General features: G+C 40.8%; 1 long non-coding RNA gene across 1 annotated transcript; it reads left to right on the top strand.

Moving 5' to 3' along the window:
* Window positions 1-10,543: 10,543 nt before the first annotated feature.
* Window positions 10,544-14,562, top strand: LOC117222337 (uncharacterized). The gene is made up of 4 exons (XR_004490668.2): window positions 10,544-11,107; window positions 11,181-11,485; window positions 12,168-12,323; window positions 13,796-14,562. It is a non-coding gene; the product is annotated as an uncharacterized LOC117222337 (long non-coding RNA).
* Window positions 14,563-21,414: the final 6,852 nt, after the last annotated feature.

Below are 21,414 nucleotides of genomic sequence, written 5' to 3'. Positions count from 1 at the left end.
ATTCGTTGTTATGCCATCTAATGTCCGATAAGGATTAATCGTTCTTTAGCGTTATTTTTCACAGATTATTCGAGCATGATTTTCCTGCATAACTATTTCCTATTCAGAAACAAAATTACCAGGTTAGTCACTGATTTGTATTGTAATTGTCCACGTTGTAGAATTAAATGTCATTGCACTCATTGTCGTTAAGTATTATTTAACACTCGCAGCGTATATAACCGGCGACACGTTTACTATCGTCCCGTCCACTTAGAATTCGTAATTAATCCCTTGACATACCATTTTCCACGTAGTTATTGCAACTGGAAAATTTTCGATTGCAATAATTTCTTAGAAAGGGAAGAAAACTAATGCTTATTGTGCGCCTAAATTTACTTGAATGCTTAAATATCGATGACAAGAGATTAAAATTTTATTTCAATTTTAATGTACAGAATAACGCACACATCTATACACAATAAATTATTACGTAAAATTGTCATGACGAGCGGACTCGTCAAAGTACTGCAAGGGTTAAAATTCGTTCTTAACACGTTCCGTGCCGAGCTTTTTTTACTCGAATCTTCACACTTTGATATTTTACTAAAACTTGATGTATTACGTGCAATTATTAATTCTCGTACACATAACAATGTAACAAAAACTTATCAACGCCCATTCTTGCGGTGGAAATTGATTCTTCGGTTCTAAATTTCTTGTAAACAATTTGTTCAGTTCAATAAGTAAACATGCAAGCGTGTACCATCGATGGTACACGTGGCACGGAACGTGTTAAACGGACGCAACTAATAAATTAAAAAGTAAATAATATCTGAGAATAGTCTCTTAAATAGAATTCTATTTCATTGAGATACAGTAATGTCTCCCTTACTGACGCTCAGATTGTCCACTAAATTGGATAATTTGGGAAGAGACGATACGATTGTTCGAGCCTTGCGGCTCGTTTTCATAATTGTGGACAATTTATAACTATAAAAATAAACCGCAGGGCTCGAATAATCGTATCTCCTCTTCCGAAATTGTCCATTTTTGCGCGCAATCTGGGCGTCAATTAGAGAGACATTACTGTACCAGGAATTTGAACTACTTCGGAGATCCAATGAATCCCTAAAATCGTGTTCCAACGAATGCCGAGGACAAGTTTTGTCCAGGCAGCTCTCATTGGAGCAGTTCCCCCACCGCAGTTCGTTTCGAAGCTCCGTTTCCGGACTAAAAAAGCACGCGGAGCTTGAGCAAGGTGGAAACGGAGTCGCTGGACGTTCAAGGGCGCTCGATCGAGTCGTCGCGTTGTAATTCCGTGATACTACTCGATACGGGACCGTCGGCGTCGTCTTTGTCGAGAAGGAGAACGCGCCGCGGGCAACGGGGAGCGTTGGAGCGCGCAGTTACCGAATACAGGTCACAGCGCCTCGTCAATAACGGCGCGGCACATCGACGCGGCATCGTCGTCGTGGACGGCCACGACAACAGCCGAGGTACGCGGGTCCTTAAGAACGAGCGACCGTCGCGTCGTCCGATATTGTCACGCCGCGACAATGGAACCACTGACACGCTTTCAGCAGCCGATACACGTGACCGGTCCCTTTGTTTTTGGCTGGTCCAGTCACGATCCACCCACGCCGGCTTTATTTACGGCTTAATAACTCTCGTATCTCGCCCCCGGCGCGCCTTAACCCCTTGCCTGGGGACTGGATTCGCAGACGATCGAATTTAGTTCGAATTTAGTTCGTTATGGTAAAAAGGACCAGCAGTTTGTAAACAAGTCATAATCTACTCACGGATTGCTGAAAATTGATTTTTGGAGGCAATACACATACGGTAATGTTTCTCTAATTGACGCTCAGATTGTCCACAAAAATTGACAATTTTGGAAAAGGAGATACGATTGCTCGAACCTTGTCCCTCGTTTTTTTATGGTTATCAATCGTCAACAATTATAAAAACGAGTTGCAAGGCTCGAATAATCGTATCTTCTCTTCCCAAATTGTCCATTTTTGTGCACAACCTGAGCGTCAGTAAGGGAGACATTACTCTACTCCGACGTTTCTCCTAATCGTTGTTGGATTATCAATACGTAACCAGAAATGGGTAAAAATATTTGAGGAAGTATCGGAGATAATTAATGAATTACTCTCGTTTGCATGAAATAATATTTCAAGATTTATTCGACGTTACTAAAATAAGTGCACGTATCGAAAATAGTTATTTATGTTGTGGTAACGAAAATTATTAATTGAAACAGCATTCTCTATAGATGAACTGGAAATAATTGTTCGAAATAGCATTTGATTAATTTCGATAAATTTCTATTAATTACTCGAAATTCCATTTCTTACGATCAATATTTATGAGAGGAAATAAACTTGTAAAAAAAAGAGGAACGCGCACATATTGTTCCGAAAAATAAGCTTTTCCTTATATTTTATTAATCAATGAATGCAATTGGAACATTTAACATCTGTTTGCTTTTAACAATGCACATATTTCAAACGATACGTTCGTATCCCGAATGTAAACACGAACGTCAAGCCATGCTCGGCAATTGCTTGGTCGGCAACGTTTCATGGAAATGATATTCAAGTGTTTCATTTCACGCACAATAAAGAAAATATCGATTTCAATTAAATACTTCAGCGTCACATTGTGCACACAATATCGAATACTTATTTTACATTTGTAAAATCGATCTAAGTATTTTATTTAGTACAGAAAGAAGTTACTATTATCAAACGAAGCACGCGTAACACGGTTGAGGGAAACAGTATTTCTGGTTGATGGATTATATTTGCATACAAATAGTTGTTTCAACGCACGCACCTCGAGGCTTCGTAATGAGAAATTCCGATTACTTTTTTACATAATGCACGACTCTACGGTCAACAATGAAATCATATTCCACGGTCAAATTAGACAGCATTGCCGTTCGATACGTTACTCTGTAACGAAAGGTTTCATCGAGTTTTGACACCCGAAGCGAATTTCAAGACGAGACGAGCCTGGCACAGAAAATCAAGGAATTTTCGGGATTTGATCATCAAACGCTGCCAGGTCGCTTCGCGATGCAAGAGCGTAGCCGCTTCGGAATTATAATGAAACGCCCTTATGGTTTCAAGTAAGATCGCTTCCTCGGATTTGATTCATTTCCGCGTGTTACAGTCGCGTGAAGATTCTCGGTGTATTAAAACCAGCAAAGCGTGCTCGCAAATGAAATTTTTTGAAAACTTCCCGGGCCACATTTCACTGGGAACGCTGTTAGCCCCCTTTCCACTCGCGAACTACACAGAGATCGCGCATTCTTACTGTTTTTCGCGGAAGGAGGAGTAATTTGGCGAAATAAAAGTCGCGAACGCTGAAGATTCAGCGAAGAAAGTTCGAGCCTGACGCTCGGGAAGTTTCTTCCACGTTTTTCAGCTTTTCTTCTTTTTGGAGGGGGAGGGTGGGGGCGAGGGGGGAGGGGATGTTAACCCTTAGACGGAACGAAGTTTGTCCGCTATTTTTAGCGGCGCTAATGAAACATCGATACCGTTTCACCGGCACGCCTCCGAGTCGTGGAAAACTCCCCCCGGCCGCTGATTAACTTTTCCCCGGCTGTGAAATTCGATTTTCCAGTTTCGAGAGAGAGAGAGGAGAATTACGACGCGGGGAGAAAGCGGAGTCCGCTTTGCCCGACTTACCGTCCGCGTGGCGGCTGTACCTTCGCTTGAAACTCTGAAGCAAGCTTTTTATCAGAGGAATGCCGCCGCCCACGCGTTATGCAAATAAAACGAATTTTCGGAAAGTGAACGCGGAGAGGGAAAAAACTCGACAACAAATTCGATTAGAGCCCGAGCTCGAATTCCAGGCCTTTGTCCGACGATACAAATGCGAATTATTAACGTCGAGGAATTTTTCGCGCGCGAAGCTAGCAGATCAAAGAATTTTTCATATTACAAGTAAAAATGAGCTGGGTTCGCAATCTGTACCGTGGTAATATGGATCGTGGATTTTTCTGCGTCGATGCTGTTTACAATAAAATATTAAATTGTCCCCTGTTTCAGTTTTTCGAAAAACATTGTAGAAAATACGAGGTACATCTTATTTTTTTAGAAAATTATACAGAACAATGCGTGATTGTAAATACAAAAATATATTTTCAAATATGTTTTTACAGGATATTTCAGCTGTTGGAGATGCAGAAGTTTTAGGAACGACAAGTTAATGAAAATTTCATCACGTCGACACGGTTTATGAAAATTTGATTTGTCTGAAAATATACTCGGGGGCATCGATCCCGGTTTAATTAACCCTTGAATAGGGTGTACTTAGAGTTATCCCCGGCTGATTATCCGAACCTGTCCCCCCGCTTCTCCAGATGTTCCATAAATTATTCGATAAATTCGGTTCATTTGCATCGTTGATGAGCTGTCATTTCTCTTATTGTTTCCTTTCGGTGTCCCGGGGATAATTCCACGTTCGGCGATCTAGTTAAAACGCAATTTTCTACCGTGGGCTGTCTAAATATAAACCAGATTCGTCAATTCCAATTTAACCTCGTGCTAAACCGGAATGTTTCCAGTTAGACACGTTGACACTTGACTTGTTGCATCGGGGATGCATTTTCACCATCTGTGCCATAATAATTCAACAAGGCCACGCTTCAATGAATCATCGTCAAATACTAATGCATAAAACAGAGACAAGCTGCGTCAATAAAGTTAAATTGAACGAATTTTTGTTTACGGGACAATACCCTAATTTTTGCTTCCTTTTTAATGCACTCATACATATGTATTCTTCGTCAAATGTTGGGAATTATTAGGTGATTTTCTAGGGTCTTCAAATTTCTTGATATATGTTTTACGTTTCAAGGAAACTGCATGAAATTGTTCTCTGAATGTAAATGTTTCTGGTAAGCATGTTCTATATTTATAGAAAAAAGATACATTACAAATCTTTCCGTGAATGGTAAAACATTTAATAATATTTATTACTAATAAATCATTACACTTCGAAAATGATTTTGTCATACTTCCGGGCGCGTCCCGACACTATTGTAAGCGACAATACATTGTCTAAGTAACTAACTATTGACTAATTTTAAAAATTCACTTTTATTGTAATATATTCGAGCAAACAGAACGTAATCAAACGAGTTCCATTAATCGCATTCCTTAGATTTTGTGGGTACTTTCGTGGTTGATTTTCGGCACCTGTCCTGCTGAGATGCAAGAACAACCGTAAAAACTGGCCAGGTGCATTTGATGTAACCATTACTTAATCATTATTCAATAACCTCTCCGCAGGTCCCCGAGGAAAATCGACGATAGTTCTACGAAAAAAAAAAAAAAAATGGAGAACAAGTCTCGCCGCAGCCCCTCGGTGGCGCTTCCCCCCGCGGCCCCCGTTTTTCTTCGTCCGTGGCACGGCTGCCTTTTAGCCGAACGACTGGCCCGCTCCTCTATTTTTCCATTTGCATAGCTTAAGCGATTTGCCCCTCCATTTTTCCATTTACATAGCTTAAACGACCTGTCCCTCTATTTTTCCCATCGCCAAGTTCCTCGACTTCCGCGACGAAATACGATTCGCGCGCCGCTCCCCGCTACCCCAACGTTTCCAATCGTTCCTCATCGTTCCCCGAGGCCCCCGCGTCGCACCTCGAGGCTTTTACTCGCGGCGGCGGCGGCGACGACGCCGATCTATCGGGTTTCTGAAGCGGGAATAAAAATGGTGCGGGCGAAAGGTGCGCGAACGCGAGAACGTCGCGAAGAATGCGACCGCCGCGGCGCGGACGGAACCGAGCGAAGCGGGCCGGGTCGGGCCGGGCCGGGCCGGTCCGCGGAAAAAGAGGAACAGAAACACGAAAATCAATACGTCTGAGCCGTGCGGAAACTATTTCCGCGAGCTTCCGTGCTCGACAAATAACTCCACTTTCCAGGAGACCGACATTGTGACCGGGATATATTGTAACTACGCCGGCAACTAGGACGCTCCCGCCCCTCGCGTTTTCCGAGCACAATTCTCTCTCTCTCTCTCTCTCTTTCTCTTTCTCTTTCAACCCCATCCTATGTCCCCGCACCGCTCGCACAACCCCCACGAGCCGGTTGTAACTGTTACGCGAGCGTGTTCCTCGTAATTGCGTCGACCGGGACTGGGACTGGGAAATTCGTGCCAACCCCCCTTGTTCTTCGATGCTCTCGACGTGCATATTTATCGGCGAATTGGGTCATTATTCGGGAGCGATTCGCGATCTGGGTGGGCTGGTAAATAGCGGACAGTCGGCTCGAACACGACCGATTTCTAACGAATTCGTTCGCATGCGTTGCGTGAGAAAAGCATCCGGAAGTTTTTTTATTTCTAGGAGCCGCGGTGCACCGAAACTGTTTTCGGGGTGCGAGTGGATTTCATATAGAGATACGTTATATAGATTACAATAGATACATTAATGTATCATCATTAATGTATCTCATTGTCAGTTGTGACGATTCTACTGAATTGCAACGCCGAGTTCGATCGCGGTCCGTCAACGATTGTGTTTGCAACAGCTGTTTGCGACGGTCTTCAAGCGTTTTCTGCGATTTTTACGATGGAAAAAGCTGTCCAGCAGTGAATTTGCCTTAATTTTTGCATTTCTAATGAAATTTCTTCTATTTCTTCTTAGTAACTCTACGTTCGTTTTCACTAATATTGTTTATATTCAAATTTCGTTAAGAATAAATAAAAACAATGTAACACTATTCGAGTCGGAGCACTGTTTCGGAATAAATAAATTGTTTGATTATGGAAATATTGTTGAATAAGAATATATAACATTAAATGTAATGATAAATGTGCGATTTCTATGTCGTATCGCGTTATAGTGAAGTTCATTAAATTCGATCTTGAACTTTTACGGTAAACATGCACTTGCAATCGATATTATAATTTCTCATTCTGCTGGAAAGACAGATAATAGAAAGTAGCTCTTGTTAAGCGACTCACGGAATGTATTTTAACGTAACCAGTTGATTATTACAGAATATACAGGATATATATTTAACCAGAATATACGTTTAACAGTTTGTTAAAATTATAAAAATTTGCTTGTTACTTTGTTTTCTCAATTCAATTTTCAAGTGTGGATAGAATAGGACGATAAGCGATATACGCGAACACCTAGTCAATATTATTGGAACGCGATATAACTGTTTAAATAAATATTAATATGAGCGATGAATAATAAATACAATTCGATCCTCTGCAAGGCTCACTCGTTCTCTCTCATCCGATTACTCTTCACAGCTGACACTTCACAACATGCATAGTATATGTATATCGTTTAGTGCATAGGACACTCATATAATGTACACCACCACAAATTACGTAACGACACTCTAATCAAAGGACTCTCACTTATTAAATTCACCCAGGTGCCATACTCGCACAAACTTTTTCAAAAGCTTCACATTACAATTATCTCTACGATTCGAAGGATTATTGAACTCTAAACAAAGAGTCTCAATGGTCACCTTACCTCGCCTCAATAATTTATAGATATCCGTCGCAGTTAGGCTAAATTAAACTGAAACACAAAAAGAGTGCACATTTCTCAAGTAGTTTCATAAACTACTGAAATCTTCTTATTTTAACACGTTGAGCGTCTCGTCGAATATAAGTGACACTAATTTTTGGCCAATTTTGAACATTCATTTCCATTGTAATATACTCGAACAAACTGAATTTGACTAGGATGTTTCGTATGCGATAGAGTTCTAATGTCATCCACTACGATAAATTTTAACTTTCTAGTCTCGGCTTAACGAATTAAACTGCCTTGATTTTACGGGAATTTTAGTGGACGATCGTCGGCGCTGAACCTGTTAAAACTCTCAGGAATTATTCTAATAAAATAGAAACAATGCAACCGAGCAATGAAATATCGCCTGAATAATAACAACAATAATGTTCTTTGAGAGTGCACGCTCTCGAACAGCAGCGTGCACGGGCACAAAATGATGGGGATAGGTCCCCGTGGGCCCATTTCAGAGGAAGAATTTCGCGAAAAGAGATTAAGCGCCGCCATTAGGGGTGTAAAGTCCTCGGACAGGCTCCATTTCCGGAATAAATTTCTGAAGGTATCCGTAGCGGCCCGGTACGCTGGCGAAAAGCTTGGCCCCGGCACGTGTACAGAAAGTTGGCTTCTCCTCCCCGGGCGCGACAAATATTTGCGGTGTAAAGTTCGATGGGACAATATTTTGTCGACGGGAGGGGAGGGAGGGGCCACGTTCATTTGCTCGCCTCGGCGCTCGATACTTTTTAACGTTCGCTTTAATCGGTACGATGCATCGTCGGTTCGAGGGTTTGCTTTGAAACTGATTGTACAACGGCTGGGATTGATAAAAATAATGTTTGCGCTATCAAGGCGTTAGAGTGCCACTCGGCAAACTTCGATCCATGCTTAAGCTGCGCTCTGCTGCTCTACTGTAGAGCCGTTTCGCGGCCAAATGTACAGCTCGTTTCATAAAGCATGATCTAGTCATGAGCTCGATTCAAATTTCTTTCAACGAAATAGATTTCGTTCTGGTAATAGATGCGTCGATTTATTGTTTCTAATAATACAATGATATAGGTGTGGAGTTTTTGGAATAGGCATTAAACTGTCAGATTAAAGTTAATTATATTTTACCATGAAAAATTGTTTCTACAATATGCAGTTTTCTTCTGGAAGTGCATACAGTGGAAAACAAATTTCCGTGGTAAAATATAATTGATCTTGATTTGACGGTTTAATGTTTATTTACAAAAATGTCATATCTATCGTTATTGTATTATTGTATAAGTTAGATGGTAGACACTATTTTATCTTTAGAAAATAGCACAAATCTATACGGACAATAATTGAATCTATTGTGATAGAAGATCTTATATTCTTAATATTATAATAATATAATATAATATATTATATTCTTAATAATCTTATATTATTAAAATTATGAACAATTCTTAATATTCAGCTGACATTACGAAGTGCAATTTTATATCGTAAATGTAGCAAAATAGTATAACAAAAAATAAATAAATAGAAAATAGATACTTAAGTGAGAAAATGAGGTTTATCGTAGATCACATTTATGCATTTATAACTACGATCAAATAGGAAAAATAAAAGAAATACATAATCGAAATTACAATTAATCTATTAAACAGCGGGAATAATAGAACAATTATTCTCGCCGCAGTATCTCTTGAATTTCCTGCGAATTCGCAAGGAACCCGGGGAAATTTCGGCAAAGCAAACGAAAAGTGCGGGACAAGGGATATTTTTGCTGCGCACGTGCGATACTAGATTATGTATTACGACGGAGGTAAAACGCTGAATCCTAAGTCCATTCATTCGACGGTATAATAATATATTCCTTATTATTCTTATCATTATTGATATAAGCCAGGCGATCCCCCGAGTCGACACAAGTCGAGGAGGTAAAACACTAGAGGCGAGATCGTCATTCTCGCTCGTTATTTAAATCCGAACCCGCTTTTCTACCCCCTCGACCCGTCTCACCGGCTATATTTACCCTGTCGGTTGAATTATCCACCGCGTTCCGGTCTATTTAAGCGGAGACCAGCGACGAGACGGGAGGAGCGCGCGGTATCGCCGATTCGCCCACCGATAACCGTGCGTGACTCGACCAGGATTTTCGCTAAAATGCGGAAAGTCAACTCGAAAGGTCAACCGGATAATAAAACCGAGGCGGTTTCGAGCGCGAAACGGCCACGCATGCCCGCCGCGCCGCGGTCCTCTCCGCTCCGCTCCGTTCGCGGGTCGCATCGATTCCGAGCGTCCCACGTCGTTGCGAATCTTCAATCTTCCTCTGCGAAATTCAAAATCAACCATTTTCGTACAATCGTCGATATAATTATAGTCGTGTCGAACACGAATAATCACAATTTTATCGTTCTTGCTAATGTAAATAAATTAGCAAATTTTATGGATCGCGGAAATGATTTTTCTGCGGCTTATCTTTCGGAATTGCGACCCGGAATTTTTTTAGATTCCGTTGCCATGAAATTGAGGATTTTTCTACGATCACCGTAAAGATCTGGAGACGTGTAATAATCACTAGACTGCGGATTTTTATGCAACATTAAAATAATCTGCAACAAAGAATACGAATTTTATGCATTTATGACAAAAATGACTAAGTAAAATATCACATTAAATAACACATTAATAAAATTTAAGAACATTGCTCTCTTTTCTCGATTGTATCAATATTATTAAAAAGGCAAATACATTTTTATTTAATTTCTGTTTCTCAGAACTAACTTAGGGGAATTTTATTTTGCATAATGATCCAGTCTACACATTAATCAAATCGAAGAACATTGCTCTAATCACTTCAATCTATCAATATTATTAAAAAGGCGAATACATTTTTATTTAATTTCTGTTTCTTAGAGCTAACTTAGGGGAATTTTATTTTGCATAATGATCCACAGTCTACATACTAACAAAATCGAAGAACAATGTTCTCGTCTCTTCAATCTATCAATATTATTAAAAAGGCGAATACACACATTTTTATTTAATTTCTGTTTCTTAGAGCTAACTTAGGGGAATTTTATTTTGCATAATGATCCACAGTCTACACACTAACAAAGTCGAAGAACAATGTTCTCGTCTCTTCAATCTATCAATATTATTAAAAAGACGAATTCCTTTTTTTTTTAATTTCTGTTTCTCAGAACTAACTTAGGGGAATTTTATTTTGCATAATGATCCACAGTCTACACACTAACAAAGTCGAAGAACAATGTTCTCGTCTCTTCAATCTACCAATATAATTAAAAAGACGAATACATTTTTATTTAATTTCTGTTTCTTGCAATTAATTTTATTTTGCATAATGATCTATAATCTGCTAACGACGAACGTAGGAAGTCTCACCTTAGGATCGCAACATGGCGACCGGTAGCAGCACAACCTTTCCAAACTCCTCTCCCGAAAACCTGTTCCCCTAATCACCCCGAAACTCGATCTCCACGGAGCTGCAAACTCGAGTGTCCCGAAGTTGGCGTTTAATCCTCGTGGTCGCGGAGCTTCGAAAGACGGTGCTGGTTCGTCATGAACTGCGGGAGCCAAGGAAGAGTACGTTCCACCACCGACGATGCAGGACTCCCGCCGATGATCGATCCGATCGTTACACAGCCACTTATTACAGTAATCGCGTTCGAGTACCGCAGCGACGTGCTGGTAGACCGGATCCGGAATCGGGCAGGCTGACGAGACGACGACGACGACGACGCTTCTCCGCGATGCTTAAACGGAAGTTGGCTCAAGTTCTCAGCGGATCCTGGACCGATCCTTGCCATTGGATATCGGCGAGGTTCACCTCGAGGTTTCGTCGGAGGCACGCATGGCAAACGATTCCCGCGCGGATTAACGCGAACGAAGCTCTTAATCCGCGCGTCGAGATACTGCCGCCTCGCAAACATCGCGCTACAGGCCAGGAGGCGTTCAAAAGCGGTAAAAAGTCCCTCAAAATTAAAATGAATGGAACATTTGAGTCACGGCGTGGTATAATTTCTTTTCATTTTTTTGTTAATTATTAACACGCCTGTACGATTTTAAAAAAAAACCGTCTCAAAAGGAGTGAAATATAAAACTATTATCAACAGTTTTTTTTAACTTAACTAATTGCATTTGAATTGAGCAAAATTTAATTTTTATAGTATAGAGTTTGTTGACTTGTCAGCCATTTAATATTCTTATTTTCATTCTTAATTCTGTAATTCATATCTTAGTGGAATTCAGTAATTTGATTGGTATTGTTGTACTTTAACACATTTTAACAAAGAAATTGGCTTCTACTGGGCACTATCGGAATGCTTAGAGTGATTTTTTAAATTATTTTAAATTATTTTTTAAATTATTGCTGCCACAATTTAGCTTTTTTTCAAAATTCATTCATATTGTGCATTGAATATTAGTACTAATAAACGTAATATTTGTATCTTATAATTATATTTATCAATTATTGAATAAAATATTTAAAAATATTTATAATTATTTATTATTTATTTATTTATTTATTATTGTCACTTGTAAATGTCGTCAAGCGAACGTTATTACTTATCCTGACCGTAAATATGCGATTCGCACAAGAACATATTTTTCACCGCTTTTGTGTGCTTTCCACCCCTTGCAGACGTCGCTACGGAAACTCACCCCTTGTCTCGCGGCTTCCCTTCGGCCGCGTTCAACGGGATATAATTAAAAAGGACTCTTAAATAATCGACGGCTCTAACAAGAGGCCTCCAACCCCATTTCTCCGGCTCGTCTCCTCCCCTTCGAACTTTATTGGGTTAGTATACCGAGCGCCGGGTCAGAGAACCTTGCAGACGGATATTGGGCGGTTCGTTTAGACGATGGAAATTCTACGAGCTTTCTTTGAAGCTACTTCTATAGGCTCTCGCCCGAAGAAGTGAAGGATTTGGTAATTGGTCTGCGTTTTCGGGTGCCGTGACAGGGCTGTTTTGCGGTGAATTGCGTTTATGCGGGGTGAGCAAGATTTTATTGCTATGTCTCGGTAGCCTAACAATTACAATATTATTAGATTGACTATTACAATTGTTATAAGAGAAAAGATATTTTCAAGTGACTGCAAATTCTGTTTAAATTAATTTAAACTGTTTTTACTTTGCACAAAAATCCGCGATCCGATGATAATATGAATCAATTTTAACGTTATTGCGTATGCAGATTAATTGATGGCCCTTGCAATTACGTTCGGTTTAATGAAAGTAGTTGTTAGTTCTGCGAGTTGTTGCGACGTGCATCGATCCACCATTTATTTTACGCTATGTCACTTAACGGCTGAAAAATGGTATCACGTATCAGTCTCGTTTATCATATTCTTCGCGTATCAGACTCATTTCTCATGTTCGTCACGCATCAGTCTCGACGATACACAAAAAAATGTTGCATGAAGAGATAAATAATTTTCTTTTCAGTATATCAATTTTATTCATCGATCAAATAATTAACATTCTAACCAATTGCATGTTCACAATGATTAAATACTATGAATAATATTATATATTATATTATTAATAGTATATATTATAGTATATATATATATATATATATATATATATATATATATATATATATATATATATATATAGTATATTATTAATAGTATATATTATATTATTAATTAAATACTATGCTCAAATTATTGAAGAAAAGAAATGCAATGTCTAATCGACTCCTATTTCTTGCAACTAACGCAGATAATTTGTATTTTGCATAAACGTTCACGGTATAGCGACGAATAAATTCTAGTGACAAATTTTTATAGAAATTTATTTTACAAAATATAAAAAATTACACAGAAAATTATAGAAAATTATACAACATTATTATACAAACATAAATACGGTAACAAATCATTGTAACATATTTTAGTAATTTCTCATCGCTGTGTTCAATAACTAATCCATAAATAGTGTTCCCAAATGTCCTTATAACCAAAAACGGCCCCATCAGAAAAAAACCTTCAGAAAGTCACCACGGAGCCAATTTACGGGAAAACGCCATAAGGTCCAAGGATCGTATCGATCTCGGCCAGATGAGCATACGGAAACGTAGGGGGCGACTCTAGAGAGTGATCCACGGTCGGATAAAATCAGCGATCACGACCCTCTGTCGGAGATTTCGTCCTGCTCTAATTAAATCGGAGCGAGCTCCCAGCCGAAAAGAGGCAGGCGGACGACTCAAAAACTCGTCGGTAAAAACCGCCGGCACCTCTGACCGTGGATTCGTTTGTTCCAGGCAAACGAAGATATCCCGTCGCTGCTGGCAAATTCCATCTCGAATCACTGGGTCACCGGTGCTATCGCTCGGTCCGCGGCGCAAAAAAAGGAGGACCATGAAATCGGATAAAAAAGGAAGGCACTCACGGTTATCACGGGCTCCCTTCAATCGCTGACTTCTGGCTTCCCGGTTCCCAGGTTTCCCGTTCGTCCATTTCATCCCAGAAATATAATACCCGGCGTTATTCCGATTCGACTTTTTTGATCTCGCCGAGCCGGGGCACTTTTGGCCTCCCAGTTTCACGAATCGCGGCACCAAAAAGTATGTTTTGACATTCTGCACTGCGAACAAGCCTCGGCCGGGTGCAGTTTTTCGAGGAAGCTAAATAATATTTTAACCCTCCAACCGCGGGGATGAGCTTTTGAGTTTTTGCTGTGAAATCGCAGATTTGTTTTATTCGTTTCGCAGACACTCGATCTAAGAATTAGATTGAGATGGTTGTAAGAAGAGAAGCAACATATTTTTAAGTTCGAAATTTTTAATGAAACATTGGCCGAATAAAATTTACTTCGAAAAATCTATTCGGAGCATATTAATTGAAATTTTATTCGATGAAAAATTATTCGTTATTAGAAGTAACTTTTTGATTTGCGGGCCCATTGTTATTTATTATTTAAAGAAGCTCGGGAAAGACAGTTCCTTTACGTAAGAATTATATTAATACATATATTAATGATTATATTAATAATATTATAATAATAATAATAATATTATATTAATGATTATATTAATAATATTATTATTATAATAATTATGTTATATTAATGATTATAGTAATAATGTTATAATAATAATAATAATATTATATTAACTATTATATTAATAATGTTATTATTATTATTATAATATTATATTAATAATCTTATAACAATAATAATAATGTTATATTAATAATTATATTAAAATTCATATAAACGTAAACAACTGAGCAAAATAAATATTTTAGTAAATTTTGTATACACTACATATCATCAGAATTAACTATTAATTAATTATAAAGTTCAGATAACTAACTAGTAATTAAAAGCTGCAAATCCAAAAATCTTGTCGGACATTAAATATCAAACACTGTTTTCGAAAATAAATTTACGTGAATAAAATTTCTTTCACGCCAGTATATTTGAAAATAATTTACTACATTCGAAATGCTATTCGATTAAAACGTTATCCAAAGAATCGATTCGAAACGTTACCCGAACTTTTTATTCGCTTAACGCCGAACCCCGGTTCCACCAGCGGCTTCGAGGTTTTAGCATCGCTGGCCGATTTTTGGGACCGCAGGCCGATCGGATTGTACAGCAATTCGTAATCTCGACAGGCTGGTCGGCTCTACCGCCAGAATTGCGTCGCAGTCTAGATAGTTAGGGCAGGTGCGAGCGGGAAGGGAGTCCTTTGAGAGCAACTCGATTCGAAGTAATTTAGCGGCCGGGGCCTAACTTGCTGAGTGGTGGGGCTTCGAAGTTTCCAGCATTGACGAGGATGAAAGCTCCGTGAATCCACCATCCGTCCCCTCTCTCCCTCCCCCTTCAGTTTCCACCCCTTTGCAAGCGCGAGAGGCGACATTAATCTATTCCGCATTGCCGATGATGAATTTCCCCGAGCCCGGGCCAGAGGAAACCGGCTCCCTGCCGCATAAGCTGTTTCCCCGCGGCCTGCCGGGCTTGGCTTTGCGGCCGGCTAAAAATTAATTACCCCCCTTTCGCAGGCCATGCTTTCCCGAGACCCGCGGCCAAAACGCGCCACCGGCCCGGACTTCCTCGGAGACGTTGCTTTTCATCGGCGGCGCTTAATTGTTCGGGGCCAATTTGACGAGCCCCGTCGGATTAATGCACTTTTGAGGAAGACCGATGTCTTCTTTCCACCCTAGCCGCTGCTCGATGGGATGAATGGAAGGACACCGGCGGAATTGGATGGTTTCAAATGCAAAAGAGATCCTTCGCAAATGGATTTCGGAGAGACGGTTGCGACTGTTCGCAATTTCGCGATCGGATACCTGCTGATAAATGGAGAGGTTGCTATGTCGGGTTTCATTTGGGGTTCACGCCTTCTCACCGGGGAAAATACTATCGCTGTGGCATGTGTTACACAGCTTGCAGTACAACGATTTAGAGTCGTGTCGTTGATTTCATGGGTTGGTTAATTGATTAGGTTAAGGGGGGTACAGGTTTTATGATAGCTTACTTATAATACCTTATTTATAATAGAGGGTTTTATAGATGATGTTTAATATAATAAAAATGTAGACAAGAAAATTGTAATCGAAGGGAACGTTTTTACGTCAAGAAATATCAACGACAAAGCAATTGGAGCATTCACTCTTCTTTATACATTGAAACATGCACACAGGTTGTGTCGATTATTCTTCACCGCTATTAAATATGAATGAAATATGAAATTGATAATTAAATATGAAATTAATTAATTAAATATGAAAGTAATAATTAAATATGAAATTAATTAATTAAATATGAAATATGCTAGTAACTTCTTTTAAATCGAAACGAAGTTTCGGTTTTCTATTATCCCAATCTAGTAATGAAAGTGAATGAAGACATACAAGAAACAAACATTGTTTCGTTATAATAGAGACATTATTAAGGACGGAATCAATATACCGGCAATTGTTTAATTATCGATGGTAGCTAATAAAATCATAAATAATTCTAACTATTGTGTAATAATATGAATTTCATTTTACAGAAAATCGGTGTACCGTTCTCCCCGATAACAAAGTTTCTGTTGACATATCAACATAATTGTTCTAGCTTGCGAAAGCTAGAAGAGTGTTTTAATTAATACTTTGCACTGTGTGCGACAAACTAAACTCTAATAATCATTTTTTAACGTATTCGAAAGAACACAGAGCTACCAGAAACATTGAATTTTATAAGAAGTCCTAACTATACAATAGAAATCATTAAAAAAAGACTAATTATAATTTCAGTTATACGTATGTTGTATAATTATTATTCATTTACTTAGTTTCTTTTATTTTTAAGCAAGATGCAATTTCTACGTTTCTGGTCTCTTGACCATCTTCCTATGTTTCCTACCGTCTTGATCTTCTGTTCGCCGCTTTATATCAACAATATTCACTGACATCGACGAACCGGAGGCTTTCTTGTCGAACTTCGTCCAGATTTTCGGACGAATTGGCCGTCGCGGGCAGATTTCCTTCAGAAATCATATCCGTGGCCCCGCTGTCGCATAATTCCCTAGTCAAATAAACTCAGAGCGCGAATCAATTCAATTCCGAGCCGAATGCAAATTTCTTCCGATGCGCCGACGTCCAATACAGAATCGAAGAGCTGTCGACGGCCAACACGGAACCTGCGAGCGGAACGAGGTGAACACGGTTGAAATTCCGCCGGTCGAAGTTTATTTCTCCGCGGAGGGAGACTTATTGTCCGGTCGGAGTTGTCACGGCCTGGGTTCCGGGTGGCCCCCTCCCCCCCTGGTGTCCCGTGTCGACGCCCTTCTCTGTTCAACGGTGAACGGTATTTGTTATACTGTCGTAGCGGCCGCGAAAGTATTCCTGGCCTGATCACGTCCAATCCTCGACGAATATCCGGAGAAGTTTAATTAAAATCGAAGTGCACGTTAAACACCGCGACGCGCTGCACGGTGCGGCCGCACGCTTTAAATCAGGTTTAAAATAGAAAATAGCTCAAAATATCCTGGGTTTCTCATTTCGACATATTCGTCGGATATTTCGATACTGTAAAAGCTCTTTGCGGTCTTCAGAGCCAATGACATTTATCCCCTGACCCAACTCTGTCCTAACTGTGATCTAACCCTGACCAAATGACGTTTCTCCTAATCTCTTAAGTCTATAGATTAATTTTTGGAACCAAATTTGTTCCAAAGAATCGCGCAGTGCAGTTCTTTTAAAGTTATAAAAAGCAGTCTGAAATTCGCAACTATGTTCCCCAAAAATTTAAATCGAGATTATCAGACCAGTGTACCATTTCTCCGCGACGAGTATACTCGTCCGTCGAAGGTCCGTTCAATTCCCACCCGACTGCCAAAAGTTCGTCAAAAGCGTGCATCCACGGCAGCTTGAAACCGGTCGAAAAATCGGTATAGCAGTTTCGAGGCTCTGAAAAGAAGATCGGGTCTGGGAAACAAAGTCGGTGCGGCGCCGTTGGCAGTTCAGCGCGCGATAACTCTTCCGGGAGCGAGGCCGAGGATGGTCGGCCGGCGCAGCGGTCGGGACGACATCCAGCTCGTTCCCAATTCCAGCCGGCAGCACGATCGCTTCGCCAGCTATTCGAGACGGTGCTTTGGACGTGTCCTCCGGCATGGAAACCGCGTTACAGGCATTACTTTCGTCCGACCCTATTCTCCGGGGCCGAGCTCGCGTGCCCGCGCCGCATTGTTCGGGACTTTCGCAAGGGCGGGGTGCAGTCGATGCACCGAGTCGCGTTTCCCGAGTTCCTTGCGGAAGCCGGATGAGGTCGTCGAGGACGGGGCCCGATATACCTGCCGGCTGCCGTGAGAAATTGCGACCGATCTACCGACACCATTCTCGGCTCGCTTTCTTCGTTTCGGGCATTCAGGGGTCTTCTCCGCGCGAGGGCGATCCGGGGATATTTTTCAGATGAGACTTGATTATTTTAGTGATCCCTTGATCATCCATCATGACCACCATCCTGAAATCGTCACCCCTAACGATCTCTTCGAACGATCAGAGTTAACATTCTTGGACGGTATTTAACCGTTTGAGTCCCAGGGGTTGTTCAGAAAACGCGGTCGAAAAATGACGATCAGCGCGATAGCGCTTGTCTTAATTAATTGCGAAGAGAACCAAGCGGCGCGATAGCGCTCGTCAAGATTGACAAACAAAACAAAAGGAAAAAAAATGAAAAAAGCAGCTATGCAACAAGATCCGAACAGCGCGATCGCGTTGCTTGGGACTCAAACGTTTAATCATTTTATTATACGCTGCGTTATAATATCTTTATTTCCATCCGGGAATGATCGCCACTAATGATCTCTTCGTACCATTGGAGTTAATATTCTTGGACGAGCTTGAATCACTTTATTATACGTTACAGTTTGTATTTCATTCTTCATCCTAAAATCATCACCAGCAATGGATCTCTTTGTACGATCAGTATTCATGGACAAGCTTGAATTATTTTATTATAAAGTTGTCCTCATTTCATCGTCCATCCTGAAATCGTCGCCATTAATGTTCAGAGTCAGTATTCATGGACAAGCTTGAATTAATTATTTTATTATAGATTGACATCTTTGCCCTGAAATGACCACAAGCTAAATATTTCCCCATGGTCATGGAAGGCTTCGCACCTCCGAATAATTAGTTGGCACAGTTCGATGGTTCGCTAAAATCGAAGAGAACTCGAACGTGCATCGTGCATTGCTCTTCGCGTTTGCAACGCTATAATACACGGATCGGCCGATGCGATCGAGTCGAAATTTACAATACATCGAGAGTACAGCTGCCTCGATTTGGCCGGCAAACAGCCGAGTTTTCGAGGAGGACGCATCGAGTACACTGAGAAATTATCGAATCGTGGAACGTTTCAACGAGATCGCGCTGGGCTGTTAACGCGAACTCGATCACCGAGGCGAGCGAGCCGTTCGCATGAAACTTTCAGAATCGGCGAACGGCGAGAGTGGGCCCGGCGCGGCTCACCCTCGCGGCCAGATTAAATCGTACTTTATTAACGAGCCGGCGCCGCCTTCCCGACGCGAGCATCGAAGAATAAATTCTGCAAGATTAATCGGCCACTTTGGAGCCGGCTGCGGTCCCGATATTAATGAAACGAGATCTTCCGACCGGAAACTGTGATTTCGCTGCTGCGAGTGAATCAACCGGGGGTGGGCCGATCATTTTTCTTCCTTTCGCGGGGGACGATGGGAACTCGGATGATCGAACACTGATATTCCTCGGTCCTAATGAATATTATTCGCGGGATTGCTTCGGCTGATGTATTTTGATTTATTTCAGGCAGTCGACTGTTGGAGTTTCGTTCGATTCGATAGGATTGATATGCCCTTATTCGGATTAATATTTCGGCGAATGCGCGCTGGCTGCAATTTTTTGGAAATGTTTTCAATGCAAGGATTTGCGTTATGAGCCGTTTTGAATCGTGTGTGTGTGTACTCGTTTTCGTTGAATGAACAAATTTTGATACTATTCCGTTTATTCGGTAATATACGTGAAGTGTAACTGACAAACAAAATATCTGATAAATAATAAAAAGGTTATGATAATAAAAAGAGAAGAATAATACTAAAAAAGATTTAAAACGTCTTATTTGATAAATATGAAGTCAATTATGCCCGAGAACAAACTAAGGGCACAGTAATTAGTCACCCCACGGTAATCCGCTCTACTACCCTATATTAACTTATGAAAGTCCGTAATTTTTGCATACGTACACAGTCGCGTCGAAAAGTATGATTACATCATTTAAAACGCATTAACTTTTTTAAAACTGGATTAACAGTGAAGTTTTTAAGTCCAGTTTTTAAAACTGGATTAATTTTTCAATCTTATGAGTCAATGCACGTTAATCATCATTACAGGTCGGTTGGTTTAGTGTTAAATTACATGATTCTTTTTTAGACGACAAAAGAACAAATTTACTGTACAATCTTTTTTTGTCATTCCAAGTAATATCAAAATTAGGAAAAAATATTTTAGTCACTGTCTACTAGACTAGTCCCTCCATCAACTAAAAAAAATTCAAGTTACTTAGCTTTGAAAAAGTAGTTCAGTTTTAAAAAAGTTACGTAACATCTCCGACACTCACGCGCAGACAATATTTTTGCACAGCGCAGAAATCCACAAAGACATCGAATAAAATCTTTGACATCCAGCAGAAATCGATTTGGCATGGAATGGCCGAATGAAAAAATATCCGCAAAAGTGTGTAGATTCGCATGATTTATACGGAAGCAGTAGGATCGTGATCGAATTCGGCCGAATAATTCGGCAAAGGGCGAATGCCGAGTCTCGCGGGAAGGATCTCGCGAGCCAGCGAACCGCTTGGAATTCCGCAAACCCACGAGCCGCGGGATTGCAGGTGTAACAGGGCCGGCACGAAGATACTCGTATCGCCGGCCGAAACAAAGAATCTGGGTCAGCACTGGATATTGTTAATCCGTGCTCTCGGCTGAACGGTGATTAACGGGGACGGTTGCCGAAACGGCGCGATCCGCACGCGAGAACCGCTCCCGCTGCACGGATTTCGAAGTTTCGGCGCGCGGGATTCACCGTCACCCTACGCTGAATTATGCCTCTGTTCCGGATAGGGGCTAGAGCAGAGGGTTTCGGGATCGATCGCAGCCCGCCCGCCGCTGTTTACGCGCCGCTTGAATTCCGTGCAAACCGAGCCACCGACCGGAGACCCGCAAACGATCGAATTCTGCGGGCTAACGGGAAATGTTTGACGATGCTTTAGGGTCGCCAGAATTTTCTCTGAATTAACGCGACGAGTCGCTAATCGCTTGATCGACGCGACGCGGTGGCCGGGTCCCCGGCGACCGGAGCGTCGAATCGTCGTTCTTTCGACTTATCGATCACGCGAATGCAGTGGATAGAC

This window comes from Megalopta genalis, chromosome 1 (assembly GCF_051020955.1).
Source record: "Megalopta genalis isolate 19385.01 chromosome 1, iyMegGena1_principal, whole genome shotgun sequence".
NCBI classification, from domain to species: Eukaryota; Metazoa; Arthropoda; class Insecta; order Hymenoptera; family Halictidae; genus Megalopta; species Megalopta genalis.
This window is presented reverse-complemented; position numbering and strand designations above follow the sequence as displayed.